The sequence below is a fragment of the Mirounga leonina genome, unplaced genomic scaffold (genome assembly GCF_011800145.1).
Source record: "Mirounga leonina isolate KUSES-001 unplaced genomic scaffold, KU_Mleo_1.0 Mir_154, whole genome shotgun sequence".
Classification (NCBI taxonomy): domain Eukaryota; kingdom Metazoa; phylum Chordata; class Mammalia; order Carnivora; family Phocidae; genus Mirounga; species Mirounga leonina.
The window spans coordinates 13,949,502-13,971,627 of NW_023270389.1; the positions used below are offsets into that span (position 1 = coordinate 13,949,502).

The window sequence follows — 22,126 nt, forward strand, 5'->3', positions numbered from 1 at the left end:
AAGGAGTTTGATTTTTCATGTCATAGGTAGAGAGGACCTATACTGAAGGACCTATATTCAAAATATATCCAGAATCATATTATTTCTCAACCCCTTGTAAAGGATTTTTAGCAGGGAGGTGTTACGTTTACAATTTAGAATGATAACTCATGGCGCGTGGCATGGTGCGGTAGATGAGAGGTGTACTTTGGCATTAGCTGATCTAATGTGAATTCTAGATGTAGTAGCTAAGGCTGTGTGATCTAAACATGTCACTTAACCTCTTCCTGCCCCAGTTTTCTCAGCTCTAAAATAATTGCATTGTTTTCATACAATTTTGTTGTACCTTTCAAGAAGATTAGGTCCAGTTTTTAATTAATTGTTCAATTACTTCTATAAATTAATATGATTATGCATATTACTGTGACAGTGCAGAACAGTATGACCAGTTGGCGGTACGGAGGGAGACATTTGCTTGAGAGAGATTTAGTGGATTTGGTGAACAGGATTTGAGTCGCTTGAAGTATAGTTGGGTGAAGTGAAAGGAAGGAGGAGTCAGGGGCTGACGTCTGACTTTTGCCTGGGTCTTGATTGATTGTGGTCTTTTGTTTTCCTTTAATGATAATCCACAACTTCTTTGAGTTCTAATGAGGTGGAATGTGGAAACTCTAAACAGGGAAGACATCAGAGTTGAATTTTAAAAATAGATGCTGAAGAGGAATTGGGTGGCAGGATGGCTGGTGAACTTTTTAGGTTGGTCCTTGACTTTTTTAAAAGTCAGTTGGATGCACTTAGCATAAGGGCTGTACAGTGCATTTAAGTACAACAACAGGTAATTAAATTTGTACATTTCATGTCTGGTTCCACTGTTTAAGGTTATCCTAGATTAAACCCTATTAGTAAAGATACCTGACTTCACTAGTATTCAGTGTTAAAATATATATAATTTATTTAGTGCTTGCTGTATGTCAAGCACAGTGCTAAGGGTTTAAAATATTACCTCCTGCATGCAGAAGGCCTTTAAAGATAGTGGTAATCAACACTGGACGGAAGACTGTAGCCTCAGAAGGTAAATGACTTGCTCAAGGTTATGTACGTAGTCTTAATAGAAGCCTGTTTCTAATCATTTTCATGTGTGTGTGACTCCAAAGCCTGTTTTCCACAACAATATAAAGCTATTATATATAATTAGTATCATGTTATGTTTGAGATTGATGAGCTAACATGAAAATGCTTTGAAAAAGCCAGTGGGTTAGAAAATCATTAGTTTGAGAATCATAAGACGCAGATTGTGATTCAGAAGCATTTTACATATTAACTTGTGTCTTCAGCTTATTAACTTGTTAAATGGTAATAAAGTTTGACTTCTGCTTATTTTACTGTATAAATATCGTGTGCTGAAAATTTTTAGGAATTCAAAACAATGTCTTATGAAAGGTACATTAAGGGACAGTTGGGCCCCGGGACAGGAATAAATAAATGAAACAGAACAAGGAGTTCAAAACAAAACCACACACAAATAGTATTGTTTGATATATGACGGAGGTGATATGATAGATCAATGGGGAAAGGATGGACTTTTTAACCAATGATTTAATTTTTTAATCAGGGACAATGAATTATTTACATGGAGGAAAATGGAATCGGAATCCCTACCTCACAGCACACACAAAAATCGATTCCAAGTAGATTAAACACATGAATGGAAAGGCAGAACTACAGCACTTTGGAACAAATACTGGAGAACAATTCTAAGACCTCAAAGCAGAAGAATTTCTTAAGACCAAAAAGTATAAACCGTAAAGGAAAAGATTGATAAATTTACATTAAATTAACAACTTGACATTTGTAAAAGAGAGTGAAAACACACACATGTGCATGCACATGTACACCCTCTGCCGCAGACTGGGAGAAGCTTCTGGGGACACAGGTCAGCTCAAAGTTCAGAATCTAAAATATATAAAGAATGTAGGGACACCTGGGTGGCTCAGTCGGTTAAGCGTCTGCCTTCAGCTCAGGTCATGATCCCAGGGTCCTGGGATCGAGTCCCGCATCGGGCTCCCTGCTCCGCGGGGAGCCTGCTTCTCCCTCTGCCTCTCTCTCTCTCTATCTCTCATGAATAAATAAATAAAATCTTTAAAAATAAATAAAATAAATAAAATAAAATATATATATATAAAGAATGTAAATTAGTAACTGAAAAATAAACACCCGATAGAAAGATGGGCAAACGAAAACAACCGGTATTTCACAAAAGAGGAAGCACAAATGGCCTATAAACATGCAGTTTTATTAGAAATTAGGGAAATGTCATTGAAGTTACAGTGAGATAAGATTTCTTCCTCATCAGATCGTCAAAACTTAAACAGACAATGCAAATGGTTAGCAAGGTAAGGATTAATGGGATCCCTGAAACATTGCTTCTGAAAGTACCCTGATATAACTATTTTGGAAGGGCCAAAGCCAATAAAGAGCACATACCTCATAAATTTGCAGTTGCCCAGAAACTTTTGCATTTTTGTGTTAGGAGTCATGTACAAAAATATTCACAGTAGCAGTCTTTGTAAGAGTGAAAAACTAGACCAAAAAAAAATCTCACAAAGATGTATTAGCAGGAGAGCGGATAAATTGTGGCATACTCATTGAGTGGAATACTGTATCAATAGTAAAAATAAGAGTAAAAATGAACACAGCTGCATGCATCAACATTAATAAATCTCAGATTATATCAGAAGAAAAAAACAAGTTGCCGAGTAATACATACACTATGATTCCATTTTGAGATTGGATAAACTAAGCTGTATTGTTTAGGAATACTAAACCGGTGGAAAGAGTAATGAATAAAGAATGATTCTATCGGAATTCAGGATAGACAACTCAGGAGGAGAAGGGGGGGGATATAAATGGGATAATGTGGGTGGGCCATCTAGAATTGGTTAATATTCCAGTTCTGGGCCTAGGATATGTTTCGTAAATGTTCGTGTGTGTTCATACAGTCTTAACTATGTAGGTTATATTTGAATGTTTATTGTAAAAAAATATATATGTTATTATTTTTCCTATATTTTTGTTTCTGTACCATTAGTTGTTCGAATTCATGTTCTAGAAAAAAGATAAGCTTTCTTGGAGAAAATATAAAGACGTAAATCCATCATTGCATAATCCCAAAAATCTTTTCGGTATTACAAAAGAAGGGGCAGTTCCCACAATTTTTAAACTGAATAATTTTTTGTTCTGTCTGCGGTTTAGTATCAAGTAAAGAAATTGGAGTAAGACCCGTGATCAAGACCCAGCTTTACCACATAGCCAGTTTTGTGACTTTGGAAAAATCCCTCCCCTCTCTGAGCCTCAGTCTCTCCTTCTGTAAAATGGATCTAATATTAATTCCCACATCCCAAGATTGTTGGCGGATAGTATTTGGGAAAGAAGTTTATAAACTGTAAGATGAAGTACAGGTGTTAGTTAAAAATATATGTCTGAGATCAAAATTCCAGCCGCACTTCTCTGTTGCTGAGTGCCGTAACCAGCACCTAACTGAAAGAGGAGTTTTATTTGCAGGAGCTGATTTGAAAATTGTGAGTGACTATTTTTTTGAACCCTAGAGAGTCCCTCAATGAGGATAGAAATAGACTTCCTTAATTTGCTGTTGCATTAGTCCTCAGTCTTGTAGAAAGATCTTCCTTTCCTCCCTGTCAGCCTTCACTGCAGGTGGTTAGTTGCTCCTGTCCTACTGCGCTGGTCAGCAAAGGGAGAGCTTTCCGCATCCAGTTCTCTGCAGCCTTCCAGCAAATGATAACCCACTGAGGTGTTAATTTATGTTAGTTATGTTATTGTTATGTTTTTGAAGAAAAGATTGGATTAAGAAGTATCACGGGCATTTCCATTTCTTACCTCATAGTGCTTCTGAGGTAAGTGAAGGTGAGGTTCAAAATGGGACCAAACCTCTGTTGGTAAAAAATACATCGTAATATCCAAACCTCCATACCCTAAGATACAAGCAGGAACAAAGCGGGAAATAGGTCCTGCGTAGCCGACTCTCAGTGTAGCGGAAAGCTATGATAGTGTATATGGGAAGCCGCTTGTGAAAGAATTTGCAGACAGAAACTTTCCATTTAGACCTTTGATTCCTCTGTAACCTTATAAAATAGAATCATTGAATATCATTAGATTCTGGGGAATAAAATAAGATATAGACAATCTTTATAAATAATTGGGGTTTTATATTAAATTGTGATGCTAGCTTACCTTTTTTTCCACATTACTTACCACGTTGATTTTTAAGAAGAGGACCTGGAACAAAAAAAAAAACCATCTCAGGAAATCTTGGTTTTAGAAATCCATTAAGAGTAAGGAGGTAGAAACCGAGCAATGGCATCATACCAAGCAGGAAAAGATTCAGGTATCATAAATTTTCAAGCCATCTGTACACTAAGTACACTGATGAGTGAATCATACATTTTAGATGAATGGAAATCATAAAAGCTCCTACTCTTTGTAGCTGGTGGTAAAACCTTGAATGCTCCGCTCCGTAACACAGGTGGAAAGCTCTCCAAAATTTTTCCACAACTTTGGAGGGAAAATAAAAATAGACCTTTTTAAATTATAAAATGAATAAATGGAGGAGAGAGACTTAGTTTAAAATAAAAGATGTTTATTTTTATTATTGACTTTTTTTTTTTTCTGAGTCAACTCATTTAACGTACTGGTGTAGTAACATTCAAATCCCAAGTGTACGAGGATTTTTTTTTTTTAATGTTTTGAATAGAAACACAATGTTGTCTTTACATTTGATTTTAGCTCTCCGAGCAGTTCTACCAAAGCACTGTGTGTTTATATATATAGGTTTTATATTCCGCCTGCTTCCAAAACAGAGTTACAGTTGACTAGTTTGACATCTGAAGATTAGAAGATTATATCAGATTAAATAAATGTGCCTTGTTAATGGGTTTATATATTCCTGAATCAAACACATAGTAACTATAGCATTTACAATAATAACAATAACGCTCAGATTGTGGCAGCTGTAATGGTTTCATCATTTCTTTCCTGTAGCTGTAACCTTTTAGTGTTTGCCATAGAGCACACTATACTATAGATACAATTTAATCAATTGCTGGGCAATGTAGCATTATTAATGTGATCTCAAGAGATGCTCAAGTGGCGATAGGGCCTGAGTATTTTATACCAGAGGCTGCTGTGACTTTTGGGGCTCATTGAAGACGGGGCTGCCCTAGCTGGTGACCTCATAATTTCCAGAAGCAGGTGGAGGTGGCAATTACGGCTTCGGCCACTATCTTGAACTTCCTGTAGTAGGTGATGAATTGCAAATGGCTAGACCCTGTACACAACAATAAACTCAAATAAATCTTCAATGTGTAATAATGACAAGACGGGAAGCCTGGCAGCTGTAACAAGGCTTCTCTTGTCACCCACTTTACTGTAGCCTTGATATTCATCATTATCAGCTGGAGCTAGCTCAAGAGCTGGACAAGAAGGTCCGAAGAAGGATGAGTTGTTTGCGCTGAAGCGTCCAGTTGGTCCCATCTGGACGAGAGTAAATGGGATTTTTTTTGCCTGTTCTCTAGGCCAGAGCTGTCCATCATTTTAGGCAGGTATCTGATCACTTCATGCTGTGGGACAATATGGCTTTACACTGCTTGGCTCGCTCTTGGTAGTGCAGTGTAACATTTTTACCCTGTATGAAAGCTTTTGGTTACTTTTAGTTACATAAAAATGCCGTTCGATTTCACAAAAACTGAGCTAATGATATTTTCCATCATTGACAAATGACTTCTCAAATGAGAACATAATTTTACTACAACCCGAATCACAGTTGAAATCTGTGTCCTGAATCATATGAAGTTATTATGTTCAATAATAACAGATATTTTCTTCAGCATAATAGAACTTATTACTATTAATTGTCAAAACAGTGATGTGGACAATATAAAAATTATCGGGACTTTAAAATTATTGTAAAGTGTTACTTAATATTCCTAAATTCTTTACTGTTGTTGATACATATAGTATACATATTCTTAGTAATAAGAATGTGCTGTGGCATTTCTGTCAAGATCAAGTATTCTGACGACTGAATACTGTTTGATTTAAAATAAAACATTCACTGATCCTTGAACATTTTAAGTCTGTGATGAGATCAATCAATACAGTATTCTTCTTGGATTGATTATTCTCCCCCTTAGAAGAATATCAAGTTTTTAAAAACCTAGTTTGTTGAACTTTCATTCATGAAGACTATATAATTACATGTTTTGTATGTTGTCTGTATTACGGTTATGATGTTCTTAAAATTAAAATTTGAAAATTTAGTAACCGATAGGTGATTGATTTCCCTATTAACCACAGCCTTCTTTAATAAAGATTCTAAGCATCCTCCTAGTGTGTTTTTATTACCTTTTTTTCCTATTTATTTCCACCTTTTAAGGGAGAAGATCATATAACTGTTTCTTCACATTTTAGATTTGATGTTGCTGTTTAAGAAAAAGGAACTCAATAATAGGCAGTGGAACCCTTTGAGCATTTTTGCTTTTGATTTATGATATATATTCCTGTTATCACTTAAATATATATTTTTAGATAAACCAGTAATTATGTAATTCAAATTCACTTTAATTCCTGAGATGATTAAAATGTAAGACTTCTGAGGTTTCCATTTCTCCAAAATGCAAGTTCACTCTGAGTTCAGACCCAGTGACATGCCATCATTCATTTTTTGTCTTTCCTTCATAATAAATCTTTAAGCCTTGAGGCACCAGACTCATGCAGATTTCTTTGCATTTTAGTTTCTTGATGGAATAACAACTTCCAGTTTCAGAGCTAAAGCATATTATTTCATCTCTGCAGACCTAGCTTCACCCAGTAGTGGCCACATGAAAATATATGTCAAGAACACTGTTTTCTCATATTGGAATTTAGGCAATTTGTTTTCAGACTGTGGGCAGTTTCAGCCTATTTTTGGAACCCCTTTGTGGCCTGACCATTCGTTCTCACATAATTTATGGTGGCACTGTAACATACGGACTTTTCATCACTGTCCAGCTGAAATTCTCTGTTGTGCATAGACTCTTCTCCCTTGCCTTCCTTTGGCTCCTTTCAATGCCTTTCCTGCCTCTGGAACAAGTAAACCGGCCTGGACTTTGTATTCGACCACATACAGCTTTGACTAGATAAGTCACTACATTAAATGATACGCATACACTTTAAATATTATACATATGGCTACGGATGTGTCCTATGATCCTGCGTAAGAATCTAAGGAATAGCAATTTATTGAAGTGTCTTCTAAATATGTAAAGGTTGAACTTGAGTTCAGGTTACTTCTGTAACTAAAAAAAAAAAAAAAGAAAGAAAAAGAAAGTACATGTAGTTTTATTCATACACATCAGGTTTGGCTCTTGGTGTGTCCGTCAGTATTTTCTCCAGGTACTTCACATCTAGACATAGGACTTGTAGTTTTGTTAGAATAAGATACGACTGAAGAATTTATCTTAATTTCTTTATATTGCTCTTGGCGTCTAGTGTTGAGAAATATTACCAATGGGATCTAAGACTTACGATAACTGAAAACTAAATAAGTTAAAAAATGGATGATATTAAATGATTGTAGTTATTCTGTTATCTTCAAGCATGCTATTTTATTTACTAGCCACTTGACCGTCTGTAAGTTACATAACTCCTCTAACTAAATTCTGTATTTCCCCTTGTAAAGTGGGTTATTAATAGTATTTCTCTCATAGCATTTTACTGTTCAACATGATTTCTGCACAACGCTGTCAATAAAAAATTACACATTATTGTTCAAAACTACACAGAATTACATTTGAGTTCCTGTTTCTCAGATTATTGTTCAGAGAGCTAAACTAGTTGGCAAAGGGAACTGTTTGGCACTATTTCAAGGTTAAAATAGAAAGGGATAGCAGTCTCGATTCTTTGAATGCATTGACCTAGAGGGGTAGTACTCCGACTTCTCTGCGCATCAGAATCACCTGGAAGGCTTGTTAAACTAAAAGTTGCTGGGCTCCACCCCCGGAGTTTGTCAGTCAGTGGATCAGGGTTAGGGCCTGAGAATTTGCATTTCTAGCAAGTTCCCAAGTGATGCTAATGTTTCCAGGAACACTGATCCAGAAAGACCCTTTCCTTAAATGGTGATGACAGTGAAATGAACTAATGGATAAGCCCTGCATTTGCTATTTGGCGACCTTGGCACCAAGTTGAATGCCCACGTCAGGCTGCAGAAAGCGGACGTTGTTTATTTGTACTCCTGGCTGGTCCAGGCTTTTCTCGGTTTCGTTAATGACTTAATGAAAAAGTTCTTGTTTTATTTTCTTAAGAAGTTGGGGGTTCTAGAATGATTTTGATTAAATAAAATATTATTTCAAGTTAAGAATCTTTCCAGATTCATAACATGTAAGTTTGTGAAAACGTTATCTGTCCATGTAAGCAAAAATTCTCCATAACATCTGATTGTATGCTATGTAATTACATTTACTAATCATGTAATTGCATATCTTAATTATCACGTGTCTTACTTGCCTTTCTACATGTATTTAAATAATTGTCTTACTATAATATATAATTACAAAAGTAACAGTTCAGTATCAGAGACATTTTATTGCTCCCACTGTAATATTTATTAGGTAAGATTATATAAAACAGACAGACATTTTGTCCAATAGAAGTAAAAAATGACTTTAAAATCACATTTTAAAAATAACATTATTTCCAGGACAAAGGGAACCACTTTATTTTTTGAAGTAAATTTTACTGAGTTTCCATTTCTGCAGCAAGTTATTAAACACTTTATTTATCAATACATTTTATTTATTTGTTTGTTTGTTAAAAGTAAGCTCTATACCCAACATGGAGCTTGAACCCATGATCCCAAGATCAAGAGTCGCGTGCTCTACCAACTGAGCCAGCCAGGTGCCCCTCAGCAGATTTTTATTAGATCATTGTTTAAACCAAGAAGGTAGCAAAAAAATGTGACTTTTCGTTGCGGACAAGTATCCTTCACTAAAAAGAATTCCAGTGAATGACGACAACATAATCAGTTTGTATTTAACACTCTCAAATATTTTTTCACATGATTATGGTTGGTTTTCCTTCTTGAGAATGACAACTGAGGGCAACAACTGTCTACTTTGATCACTACTATGTCCCTAGGGTCAAATCACTGCCCAGTCCTGAGCCGGTATCCATGAGTACTTGGTGAATAAATGAATAATAGGAATTATTATTGGTGTTAGTGTTGCTGCTTTTACCTTTTATTGAGCATCTACCATATGGTAGGTCTTTTGCTGGGTATTTGCATATGTCTTCAGTTCTCATCACAACCCTGCAGAGATTGATCTTATTAACCACTGAGGAGCCTGAGGCTAAGAGAAACTGGAAACCTGTCCCATGTCACAGATAACAAATGGTGAACCCTTGTCTTTCTGCTCTAGAACTAGACTCTTGCCACCAAGCAGTGCTGCCTCAAAGTCTTATATTCTGGGAGTAGAATAGAAACATCTGTAGTATTCAGGGCGAGACAAACGGAACACTTAGGAGACTGGCATTTAGGAAGATAGGAAACAAACTAGGAAATAGACAGTTACTCTTTACACAGCTCTCCCATTAAAGAACTAATCAGAAGGCAATGAGGTTTGATTTTGTTTGCACATAACTTAAAGCAATTGCATCCAACTGAAGCATGATTGTTACACCCACCTAAACTGTGAACCTGGATGAAGTGAAAGTTTTCATTCATTAGACTGTTCCTTTTTTCTAACTCCCATGAATTTGCACGGGGCAAGTTAGTTCTTAAATTCACTTGCTGATTAAGAAATTCTCCTGCGTTTTGTGTATATTCCTTACTTTAATGATTTATCTCAATTGACTCTTGGTTTATCTCATACATAGAACTGAGTAGTTTTATCTTGCCAAGGAATATGAGTGACCAGTACATGCTTGCGAATAAAGAATGAATAAACAAATTAGTGAATGAATGACAAGAGGCCATAAGCATTATATTTCTCTCCAAACGGTCATGTATGAGCTGTAATTCAGATGGACTAGAGCCATTCATTTATTCCATAAGGTCAAAGATGGAAAAGGAAGATATCAAATCAAATAAACTTTTCTCATGGGATACTAATCTTTTTATACACAGTAGCAGGAATATCTTAAATGCTTCTGGAGCATTTTCATCCCAAAGCAACGTTTACCATCTTTATTTCCCAAATGTTAGATATGACTGACAGTCATATGAAATACATATTCTAATACTGAGGCAAGATACATGGAAGGAAAAATCTACACCCTGGAGGGAAATATAAATTTATAATTAAATTGCAGAAAATTGTAAAATATTTATCTGAGTCATCAGTTATCATTTGGTCATTAACTGAGATTAATTAAAACATCACACATGGTGCCTAGCTCATAGTAGGTGCTCAGTAAATGATGCTGTAATTGAACTGAGAGACTGTGGCCTTCCATCAGAGCTATATAAATAGACCTGAGAGAGTAAGCCAAAATTTTAATATTTTGAAAAGAAGGTGTTTAGATACAAAGCTTGTATAGAAGGAGAAAAAGAATAAGCAATTATATGCAAAGGCAAATGCTTATTTGAGCCTAGCAGTTAAACCTCCTCACATGTTAATCACTCTTGGAGTGATTTTTTTTGGTTTGTTTTTAAAGAAAATGGAACATTATCACCAAGCTGAACTCTCCCAGTCTAGGCAAAAAAAAAAAAAAAAAAAAAATTCCATAAAAAATGTATTAAATTAGTAAGTTCTTGAATCCATTTTATGAAGCCTGTAAATATTCAAAGTATTCTTTTTACAATTGGTATTTTTTATTTTGCATAGATAGACAAGCAAGTGTCTCTTAGTATTTGCAGCGTGTGCAGTCATTCACTGTTCTTTGTGATGTAAAAACTCACCTGTAGGAGAATCTTTATTTCACAAGTAAGAACAGAAGTGTTGGCACATATTCAGACCTACCATTCATTCCACCCATTTGTCCAGCTGTTCAACCAGAGAAAATTATTGAAATGGCATTGTTGGCTCTTATCCTATCCATGTGCTCAGCAAATATATATTGCAATCTAGCTATGTGGGAAATAATTTTATATTTGGTGCTTCACAGTTTATACCTTTTATACACTTTGTCCACTTCATCTATAGGTCAGAATGTCTCAAAATCCCAGTTTGGCCTTGTGATTCTCTGGCCGGTTTTTATAACTCATTGTGCTTGGTGCCATGGACAACACAGAGAAAACTAGTGCATAGTATGCTGCCACAAAGTCTATAATCGAGAGTGAGGTCTTTAGACAACTGGCTATTAAATCAAATGACTGTTTGTTAAGTGTTTAGACATTCAATGAAGGACAGATCATTTCTGATTGGGAAAACTCTGGCTTTCTTAGGAAAGCTCTTGTCCTTGGTTTTCCCTTTCTGCAGCAAGAGCATAGTAACAATGCCTCTTTATGCCCCCAGACTGTGGGTGCGGCCAGGTGCCCTCTGTGACCAAGAGTGCAGGGCCACGACCTCCCCCTCAGTTCTCAGCAGCCAGTCCTCTTCCCAAAGCCTCCCACAGGCCCCTGGCGCTCTGTCCATTGGTGGAAGCTGCTGTGAAGAAACAAAGCTTCACTGTGGTGCCCCACGCACATTTCTCAATTGGAGGGTCACCCCGAATCCGGGGCTGCGAGGCCACCTCCGCCAGATTTAAGGTTTTTAGTCACCTGTGAGAAAGCAGAGGTGGCATGAGTCTGCAGTTTTTTCAGGAACTTGGGCTTTGAAGGGAGAGAAGGAAAGGGGAAGTGGCACCGTTCAGAGTTTTGGTTGTTTTTAATAAGGAGAGACCTGGGGTCTGTTTAAATGCTGATTGGGAAGGCTCCCATCGATTGGGAGAGGTTGAGAAAGCCCGAAGGAAATGGGCTGATAGACCGTGAAGTTCCTAATTCAGTGGAAGATGATGGGAGCCAGAGCATAGATGGAGAGATTAACATAGATGGGTTGTGGGGGGGGGGGTGACACGGACATTTCTTCCATTTTATTGGAAGGATCAGAAGGGGTGGGAGTAGGTTAAATTTAAGTGTGCACATTTCAGAGCAAGAAGTGAGAACATGTTTGGATTTCTATTTTATTTGTAAAATACTAGCCAAATTTGTTTGCTAAGATCGGGTATGGGGTAAAGGAAATGGTCCAATGTTTTGAGGAAACTTGAGATCATGTTTTAAGTGCCTTATGTGAAGAATGGAAGAGAGCTAATTCGAGAGAGTTGGGATTGCCCACCCGCGTGTACGTTTCTAGAGTTCCACTCATCGCAGTCGTGTGGTTTTTCTCCAAGAGCCGTTAACAGCCTGGGCACAGGAGGGCAGATAATGTACAGAGGTGTGGCAAAGCCTTGGTTTGCTCATTACTAGGGCTTCATTAGGCTGGTGTTTGGAAAGGTGAGTTGACAAAGGGAATTGAACTTTTTTTTCAAAAGAATGGGACAGGATAGAATTTTGTGAGATGTTATGTAACTTCAAACACAATTGCATTTTCATTAGATGAGGCACACCTAGAGCCCATGAAAGCCTAGTCATGGAAGCAGTCAGGGTGCTCTTAGCCCTTCTGTTTTTTTCTAGGCAAAAGAATTTTGTTTGCCATTTCCTATCTCAGTCCAGATGTCGAATATAAGAATACCCAGAGTTCCGTTTTTCAGAACTTTATAAAGATAGCAACTCGAGTACCTATACATACACAGTATAAGTAAGATACAGTAACATTCTAAGTATGAACTTCCACCCATTTATGTTACAGAACCAATACAATCTTAGCCACCTGAAGCTAAGAGAATCATCCCTGATCTGGTTTCTTTTCTTTAGTTATAATTGTAGCTCTTCTTGACTTCTTTGTCTTGTTCTTTTCTCATGAAACTGGACCGGACTGGTCATTTCCTCATTTCAGTTTATTTAATACTCTTTTATATATAATGTTGAGATGTCTGTTTACCATGTCTCACTTTTAGGCTTTGATATTACAGCTCACAGTATGCCAAGTACTGGAGAAAACACTTGATGAATAACAATTCAGTTATCCTCACACTATCCCTGTAACTCAGGTTAAAGGGTAACTTCCATCACAGGTGGGAAAACTGAGGCATAGAAAAGCTTAAAAACTTTGACGTGATCATACTTTTCAGTGATGTGGCCTCTGAGACAAATTGAAAACTGACTCCAGAGCCGACACCAATAGCTACCACTCTGTACTGAATTTTGATCAGTTGTTTTCCCCGACCAGCTACTTCTTAGTTCGTAAGGTGTCTCCCTCTCCTTCACGATACTGTGCAGATAGGAAATAAGGTTAAATGAGCTGATGGATGTAAAGCAGAACAATGTGTGACTCACAGCAGGTACTCCTCGATCTTGGTTCCCCCTTCCCATCCCCAGATGCCACCTGTCCCTTTTTAAGCTCGGGAATGGTGTCACACTGTTAGTGAGCTGTGGACCGCTACTGTTCCTCACTGCACTCTTCTGCCCTGGTCTGCCAGTGAGAAAGTACACGAAAAACTTGGAGGTTAACGAAACGTGGAAAAGCTCGCCGAAGCAAAGAACATGTTGGCAACTCTGGGGGAGAATGCTAAACCATAAGCACTATTAGAATTGCCAATTTAGGACATTAGTATTAATCCTTAAGACTTCTCTGGTTTCAAGAAACGGAAACCCAGCTCAGCCTGCCTTATGCAACTTAAAGGAAGATATTTATTGCTCGGAGAACTATAGAGCTGGACCACAGGCTCAGACACAGGCAATGGGACTAAATCTTGCTCCTTTTATCTCTTGGCTCTCCTTTCCCTTGGGTTAAGTTTGTTCTCAGGCAGGCTTTCCAGCTTATGGAAGCAAAATGGCTGTGAGTGCTTGAAGCTTATAGCTTATCTCTATAATCCTCCCCTCCCAGCTCGCCCACCCCCCAATAAAGAGGAATTTTCTGTTCCCGATAGTTCCAGAAATACTCTGGAATTGCTTCTTAATGACTTTAACTACACCACATCCACATCCCTGACCCAGCTACAGTGAACATGGGATGGCATGCTGTGAATACTCAGGCCTGGGCCAGGAAAGTGGAGGAGGCAGCTTCACTGCACCTCAGACTCCAAGGAGGGAAAAGGGTATTTGCAAATCAGAGTGCTATTATAAGAAGGAATAGATGATTTCACCCAACAGATATGCACCGCAGTCAGCCTAAAAGCAGCGAGTATTCCTTAAAAAACAAAACTTGTAATGTAAAATCAAGACCTTCTTGACCTCAGGGTATATAGCCCACCTTAGAAATGTTTTACCAAAAAAGACAGTTCTTATATCATTTTTGAGCATGAGTGATATAGTCGGACCATAGGATATGCTGTTAAGAAAATAGGAGGTTTGGTCTTCCTAGAGGAAATGCCACTTTACTCTGGCCAGATGGAATACCTAAAATATAACTTAGGAAAGAAGTTTTAACACTTTATTCAAATTAAACTGGAGTGCTCTCAGCTTCTGCTGCATCATTTACCTGGAAGATTGGTACCTGGAAGATTGGTGCTCTGAACTTGCAGCTGAGGTTATCGTGTGATGTAATGAATTACTCAGCCCATTTTCCTGCATGTAATAGTGGTGTTTGCACAGATTAAAAAAAAGAATGGATTTTTTTTTCTATCTGTGTACATTTAACTATTGTCAATTTCTAGGGTACTTACAAGGTTGAACAAAGTATGGAAACTTAAATTTTATGATTTTGTTTTCTTATTTTCTTAATATAGGCTACATTGTAGAAACTTGCTGAAAAAAATTGAATGATCTCTCTCCTCAGATCAAGGACTTTTTGTATTGTCAGGCTTTGAGAGACTCGACTTGTCAGACCCCTAATGACTCACAATATTGTCCTTTTTAACTACTATGACAGGACATCTGTACACCGTAAATTTGAAACTGCAGGAGAAGAAAACAAGAGCACGCTGATTTGTTTTAGAAGGTACAGGAGCCCACTCATGTCTTGTTGCTGAATTATCCTAAGTTCAGTGGAATCCGAGGTTTACAAAGCAGCATAGGCTTATTTGGGAAATTAAGTCACAGTTCAGAAGAAATTGACAGGATTCTCACCATGAATCATGTTTTTCTTTGTCTTCAAAGATCAAACCTTAGAATGGTGTAAGTTCTATCAATGTAGTTGTGTTGCACAAGGAGTTAAGGAACCTGAATCAGATTTTCCCATCAAGGAAAGAACTTACCATACGAGCTACAGGTGATCTCTTTGTCCCAGATTTGTTCTAAAATGTCCGGCTCTGTGACCAAACCCTCTGTGCAGTGTTTGCAGTTGGAATCACAACTGACATGGCCCAAGTATACGGATATTTCTGTCTCTTCGATACTGGTATTCTCATCGAGTCTCCAGAAAACCAAATTATAATAAATCTTGGTGGGAGGCCCCACTTCAGCCTCATTGCTAGAACCAACAGCAAGAGTAGATTTGGGGTGATTACCCCTGGGGTAGGTCTGGGAGAGAAGGTGTGGAAGCACAGACACCAGATGACACTTGGGAACTTTGTGTTTCTTTTCACTTCCAGTTACACGGTCCTAGCACGACGACATCAAAGTCTGTAGACACTAGGCCCCTTACTGCTAGACATCAGAATGTTTTTTCTAATTATTAATTTCATCAAAGGCCTATGTTGAATGTGAAGTCCAATAAAAGACTTGTTGAAACCCATTTACCACCAGAACGGCTCAAAGTATCCTCATGAACTAGAATCAGAATTGATCAAAGTAGCATTTTGTGCAAGCATTGTGCATTTTAGTGTAATAAAGTTGACAAAATGGTTTTACAGTTTCGAGAGAAGTAATCATGGCTATATTGCTCTACAAAAAAAGGGGGGATTCTATGGGTTTGTTTTTTTTTTTTTTTTTTAATTAACAGGCTATTCCTCATCACTGCTGTCAATATAAAAATTCATGTTATTCCACCCATGATCATGTGGTGTGTTGCTGAAAAATCAGGGACTGGTGCTTTAGGAAAAATACAGAGGAAGGGAGCAGCCTGAGGCTGTAGTCCCCAGTGGCTCCCAGCAGCTGAATGCAGGGGTGGCCCTTAGCTGCTTACTTTCTGATCACCCATCTGTTTTTCCTTCTGCTTTTCTTTCTCTGCCTCCTTCTGTTCCCCCTTCCCTTCTCCCTTCCTTCCTTCCTTCCCACCTTCCTTCCTTCCTTTTTTCTTTCCTTAAATCTCAATTTAAAGAGCGTGTAACCCCTTTGTGATTGTACCATGATCAGTTGTACTTTCCTTATCAGTCATGAAACTGAAGTATACAATTTAAATAGCTTAACCTCCTGAAACTTTTTTTTTAAAGATTTTATTTATTTATTTGAGAGAGAGAATGAGATAGAGAGAGCATGAGAGGGGGGAGGGTCAGAGGGAGAAGCAGACTCCCCGCGGAGCAGGGAGCCCGATGCGGGACTCGATCCCGGGACTCCAGGATCATGACCTGAGCCGAAGGCAGTCGCTTAACCAACTGAGCCACCCAGGCGCCCAACCTCCTGAAACTTTTTAATGTGAAAAAAAAGAAACCTCCCAAGAACCGAATTCTCCCTTAGGTATTGAAAAATTTTAGTTTGAATCTGATATGCTAATTTTTATCCTAAGCAATTTTACCTTTAACATATTAACTCGAAACTAGGTGATTATAACAAAAGTAGTGACTATTTCACAAATACAGTCGGCATAGATGTGTGTGCATTAAGTTTCTATATAAATACATATATAAATAAATTGTAGAAACAATCAAGAAACCAAGCCTTTCAGGGTTATCTATTGCCATTGTTTCCTATGCATTGAAGCTCACACCATAGCCATTACTATAAAACGTTCCCTAAGTACATAAAGGCTCTGATCGTTAAGATTTTTATTGCCAGCCACACATACAGAGCTGCAAATTGCCTTGTTTCAGATTTATTATGTATTACTCCAGAAATTCTATAAAGATCAAAAGAACTGATTACAATGTTGACCTTTGCATTAACTCATCTGAATTTAAATTCAAGTGTTTGATTTGGGAAAATAAGTCCATTTATCATAGGTCTGCTGCTGAGGGGATTGTGCAGCCCTGATTGGGAGTGCTGAGACCAAATTTATTTATTGAGCGTGGGCTTGAAAATTGTTTGTAGGACAAGAGGAACAAAAGTTTGACCTGCCATTGCATAGTGCCAGGGGAACAATGTGGACATTGCCCTTTTCAAATTTCAAGTAGTCTGTCTGTTTCAATCTCATTGATAGAATCGCCAGATATTAAATTGAGCAAATATATACTGTTTTAAAAATATAAATCATGCTTTGACTTAAAATTAATGATCCTTCTTTTACTGGGAAAATAACCATTTCTTCAACATTGAAGTTGTATTTTGGAGGAATATTGAGATGCTTCTCCTTCTGCAGTTAGCCCTTATATTATACTTGAACTCATATTTGTCCATGTTTTGTTTTGTTTTCAGAGTTACTAAGAAAAACCTGTTTGTAGTAATGTCTTCCTACATGGAATTACAGATTTAATTAACTTTCAGCTATTGAACTACTATTGAACTATTCAGTTTTCCCCACAAAAAAAAAAAATTCAAAATTTGAACCCAGGCACTATTTAACAGTATCCAGCCCCCAAATTGCATATCTCATCCACATGGATAAACCCTCTCATCTGCCTTCAGATGGATAGAGTTCTAGAAAGTGATTTGATAAAAAAAAGGAGGTGGTGGCAGTCAGCAGAAGGCATCAACATGAATCTTTCCCTAAATACCCAGGCTTTTTGATAGCATGGCATTCATAACAGTGTGAAAAATTAGGGTCCAACAATGTTAAGTATAGTGATGATGGACATAACTTGGCCCATAGTAACCTGAAGAGCCTACTGGTAAAAAAGCAGACATTGTAGGTTAGGATTTATGCCCATCTTAACGCTTAAGGTTCAGCTCTTCTGCTCTTCTTGGTGATTAACCCTCCAACCCAAGTCACTGTCAGAATGGAGAGGCCAGGGTATTACCCATTTGCTAAGTTTCAGTGGGCAGACTAGAAACAATTACAGGAGACCCTTGACATTTGCAAGAGATTTGTCCTGAGACATTCATGTACTGCAAATAGGAAAATGTAACATAGCATGTTATTTTCCCCATAAAATCCAGTAAAGTAAAACTAAGAAAATTAAGTGACCCTTCAGGCCATTAATGATTCTATCAGCACATGACCAAAGTATTTATAAAGCTATTAAAGTAAATTCTGCCACCAAAATAAACTCCATACCACATAACAACATTATTTTAGTAACATTAACCCCAAATTTACAGAATCTGCAAATCGTGGACAATATTGGTGTAATGACATTAGGGATAACATTGAGATGTGAGTGCTCAGCCTTCTTGTCATGAACTTGCTCCATACATCTGTTCACGTTAGAACTGCCACAAAATCATAAAGGACTGTATCAGATGCCTTTTGGGTCTCTTGAATAAATAAATTCTTTTGTGAGAGGGTGCCCTGCTGGCTCAGTCGGAAAAGCATGCAACTCTTGATCTCGGGGTCATGAGTTCAAGCTCCACTCTGGTGTAGAGATTACTAAAAATAAATATATAAATAAATAAACTTAAAAAAAATTAAATTCTCTTGTGAAACGTCTTTAGTTCATTTTTTTTTAAGGCTATAGACTTCCCAGTTATTGATACCTATATGAATCCATCTAAAGCAGAATCCATCTGTTTTAAAAAAGAAAAGAAAAAGAATCCATCTGTTTCGTGATGAAAAGGTAGGGCGGAGGTGTTTTATACTTACTTCTCTTTATAGTCTGAAAATAAAGGGTTCTGGTAAGGGAGACCAGAAAGTCTATGTAATTAAAACCAGGTGTTTTCACCTGAAAAAAAAAATTCTGTAAGGCATTTTCAGATATTATAATCTGATCATTGTTTTTTTTTTTTTTTCAGTTTCTTGATTTTTTTTTTAATTTTTGAAATTTAAAAATATTCTCAGTTTTCAGTATCAAATTCTTCAAGGATGAAATTACTCTGTCATTGTCAATTTGAAATACTTGAAATTATCCAGATTATTGAATTAGTGGGAAAGTTTTATTTATCAAATTAAGCATTTTGTCTTTTTTATATTTGATTTAAATGGGAATCGAACTCCTAAGTGGTTTGTTTGAACTTTGAGGAGTTTGACTCTTCTTCTGTTCCACCATCCTTATTATTTGAAGTGGTTTTATTTATTGTAGTGATGAATCTTTCACTTCTTATACTTTAATATTTTGAGTGGTGTCAGGACATTATGGAAGTGGGGAGTGGTAGCCTGTGAACAGGGTTTTGTAGAGAGTACTTGTGTTCAGTACAAAGCAAAATTTGTATATGTTCTTGCCCATCTCAAACCTCTTAAGCTAATTATTTTCAATTTAGCAAATATATATTGAATGCCTACTATGTGTCACATGTTGTCTGAAGTAACCCCAGGTACAAAGATTAATTGAAACAGGCTCTACTGTCAAGAGATTTGCTATCTAGCAGGGTAGACATGTACTTAATCTAACATGGTAAGGTAAGTGCTTTATTAATGGAATGAACAAAGGACTAAGGAAATTCAGAGAGAGGGCGCTTCGGTGGCTCAGTCGTTAAGCGTCTGCCTTCCGCTCAGGTCATGATCCCAGGGTCCTGGGATCGAGCCCCTCATCGGGCTCTCTGCTCAGCGAGAAGCCTGCTTTCCCGTCTCCCACTCCCCCTGCTTGTGTCCCCTCTCTCGCTGTCCTTCTCGCTGTCAAATAAATAAATAAAATCTTTAAAAAAAATTTAAAAAAAAATTCAGAGAGAAGGAAGAAGCCAAAAAGGACTCCTTTTCTTTGATTTCTAATCTTTATGAAAATGATCTAAGCACTCAACTTAGAATCACAGAATGCTTTTGATGTAAATGATTTTAGAGAAAATATTGAATTTTCTTGAACAAATTAGAAAATTGAGGTCCAGGGACATGAAGTGACTTATCAAAGCTCATACATCTGGGTTGGGTTTTTTTCACATTGTGATTTCATCACATCAGTTGATTAAGGATTAATCCTCATAGAGGTTACCATTTAGGCAAAACCTCCCTTATGACTAGAGAGCAAGCAGTTAAGTTAAAAATTGTATAGTATTCTCCATAATTGCAGTATGATTTCACAGAAAGAAGAGGAAAACGTAGGCTGATAGAAATGGGGAATGCGCTGTAGATGATGTCAGCAAATTAGGCCTTCTGTGTAGTTAAGGCCTGGACAGATAGAGCGTAAGAGAGGCACCGTGCAAATAAAAGAAAAGTGAAGTAAGAGGCTGGAAGGAATTTGAATTATAAGAGTGACAATCCCTGACACAAAAGTCTTTTTTTTTTTTTTTAAAGATTTTATTTATTTGACAGAGACACAGTGAGAGAGGGAACACAAGCAGGGGGAGTGGGAGAGGGAGAAGCAGGCTTCCTGCGGAGCAGGGAGCCCGACGCGGGGCTCGATCCCAGGACCTTGGGACCACGACCTGAGCCGAAGGCAGACGCTTAACGACTGAGCCACCCAGGCACCCCGACACAAAAGTCTTGACAAAATATTCAATGTATGTGTTTGCCTACTCTGAGCCAGAGAGATGTGCTTCCTTTTTTCCTATATGTTCTCTGTTTTTAATCCTTACCGAAAACCTGCAACATCACCAATAGGCCCAATTATAGGTGAGACTAATTGAGGCAAAGAGGAATTAATTTATGTGGCTAGGTTATATAGTTAATATGCAGCAGAGCCGCGATGACTTCATCTGTCCACAAAGTACTCATTCTCTCTTCTATTCCGTGATGGAAGATAACAACCAGATTTTTCCGAGTTAGGAGACTCCCGCATTCTCTCATTTGTGCGGCTAGAAAAATGCTGCCGTTGACCAGTAGCCATAAATGCATCCATACGTACATCCATTCATTCATTCATTCATTTCTAAAAATTAAGAATTGAACTTCATGAGGGGATGTTAATTGGAGAGGGAATTTAATGAATTTACTTGGCTATAATGAGCTTGAGCTTGAGGTGATTCTTGCCTTTTCAGAAAGAAACATCCAAAAGGGTTCCTGGAAGTGTGGGGCTAGTTGTTGGAAGTATGGAACTTCAGAGGAGAAAAAGCTATGCATTATGTGATCGATCAATGAGAAGGTGATGGTTGAAGGTAGGAGAGTTAATGTACTTTCCCAAAAAGCAAATATGTAGAGAAAGGAATGAAAGGCAAAGGTATCACCCTGGAAAACTGGAAGAGATACTTTGAATTAGAAGAGATAAAGAAGTGTGGCGATACGATGGTTTTGTCATATGGTTTGGCAGGGTTTCCTTTGTTTTGTTTTTTGTCTTTTGTTTTATACAAATGCATCGTGGTCATGAACTACCAAATTTTATGTATATTTTAATTATGTTTACTTTCCTCTGTAGTCCAGAAAGTTTCTCATGCATAGTGGGTTTAAAGTTTTGCTAGCTGTGTAAGGATTCATAGTGAGTAACCATACAAATAGAAAGTTCTGCAGGATTTGCGTTAAACCATGCAAAGAAAGAATAAAAAAGTAACATTTAAGTGATACAGGGAAGAAAAGAGGAGGGTAAAGTGATAAGGAATAAAATATTCTGAAACATCTTTGAAATCTGAAATCAGTGGAGGTATTGTCGTGAATCTATTGCTAGAGTTTGTGGTAGGTTACTCATTCCTTTCTTGTTGGTCTTTAATTCCAATTCTAAATATACTGAGCACCCACAGAAAACCTGAGTCAGTTGTCTGTTCATTCATTCAACAAATATTGTAGGTAATATTTAGATAGAATAAGGTGTATTTTGGCTTTGACTTAATTTTATACATTAACCTAAAAAGAAAATAATAACTTCCTCCTTATTAGACTGTTACCTCAATGTCAAGAACCCATGCACTCAAGTTGAGTAGGCAGACATGTGACATTGAGGTAACAATCAAATACAGAAAAAGTTATTTTTTCATTCAGATTGATTAAGTCAAATGATTGGAACTAAAAACCAACAACAAAGGAATGAATAGCCCTACCAGCAAGGTCTGAAGTGAAATGTCAATCAAGCCTGTTGGTAAAGCAGATTGGGGCTA

The 22,126-nt window shown here is 37.4% G+C and overlaps 1 protein-coding gene across 5 annotated transcripts in view; it reads left to right on the forward strand.

Moving 5' to 3' along the window:
* Positions 1–22,126, forward strand: part of GPATCH2 (G-patch domain containing 2) — a 210,993-nt gene that overhangs the window by 66,900 nt on the left and 121,967 nt on the right. The gene's annotated exons all lie outside the window — the stretch shown is intronic.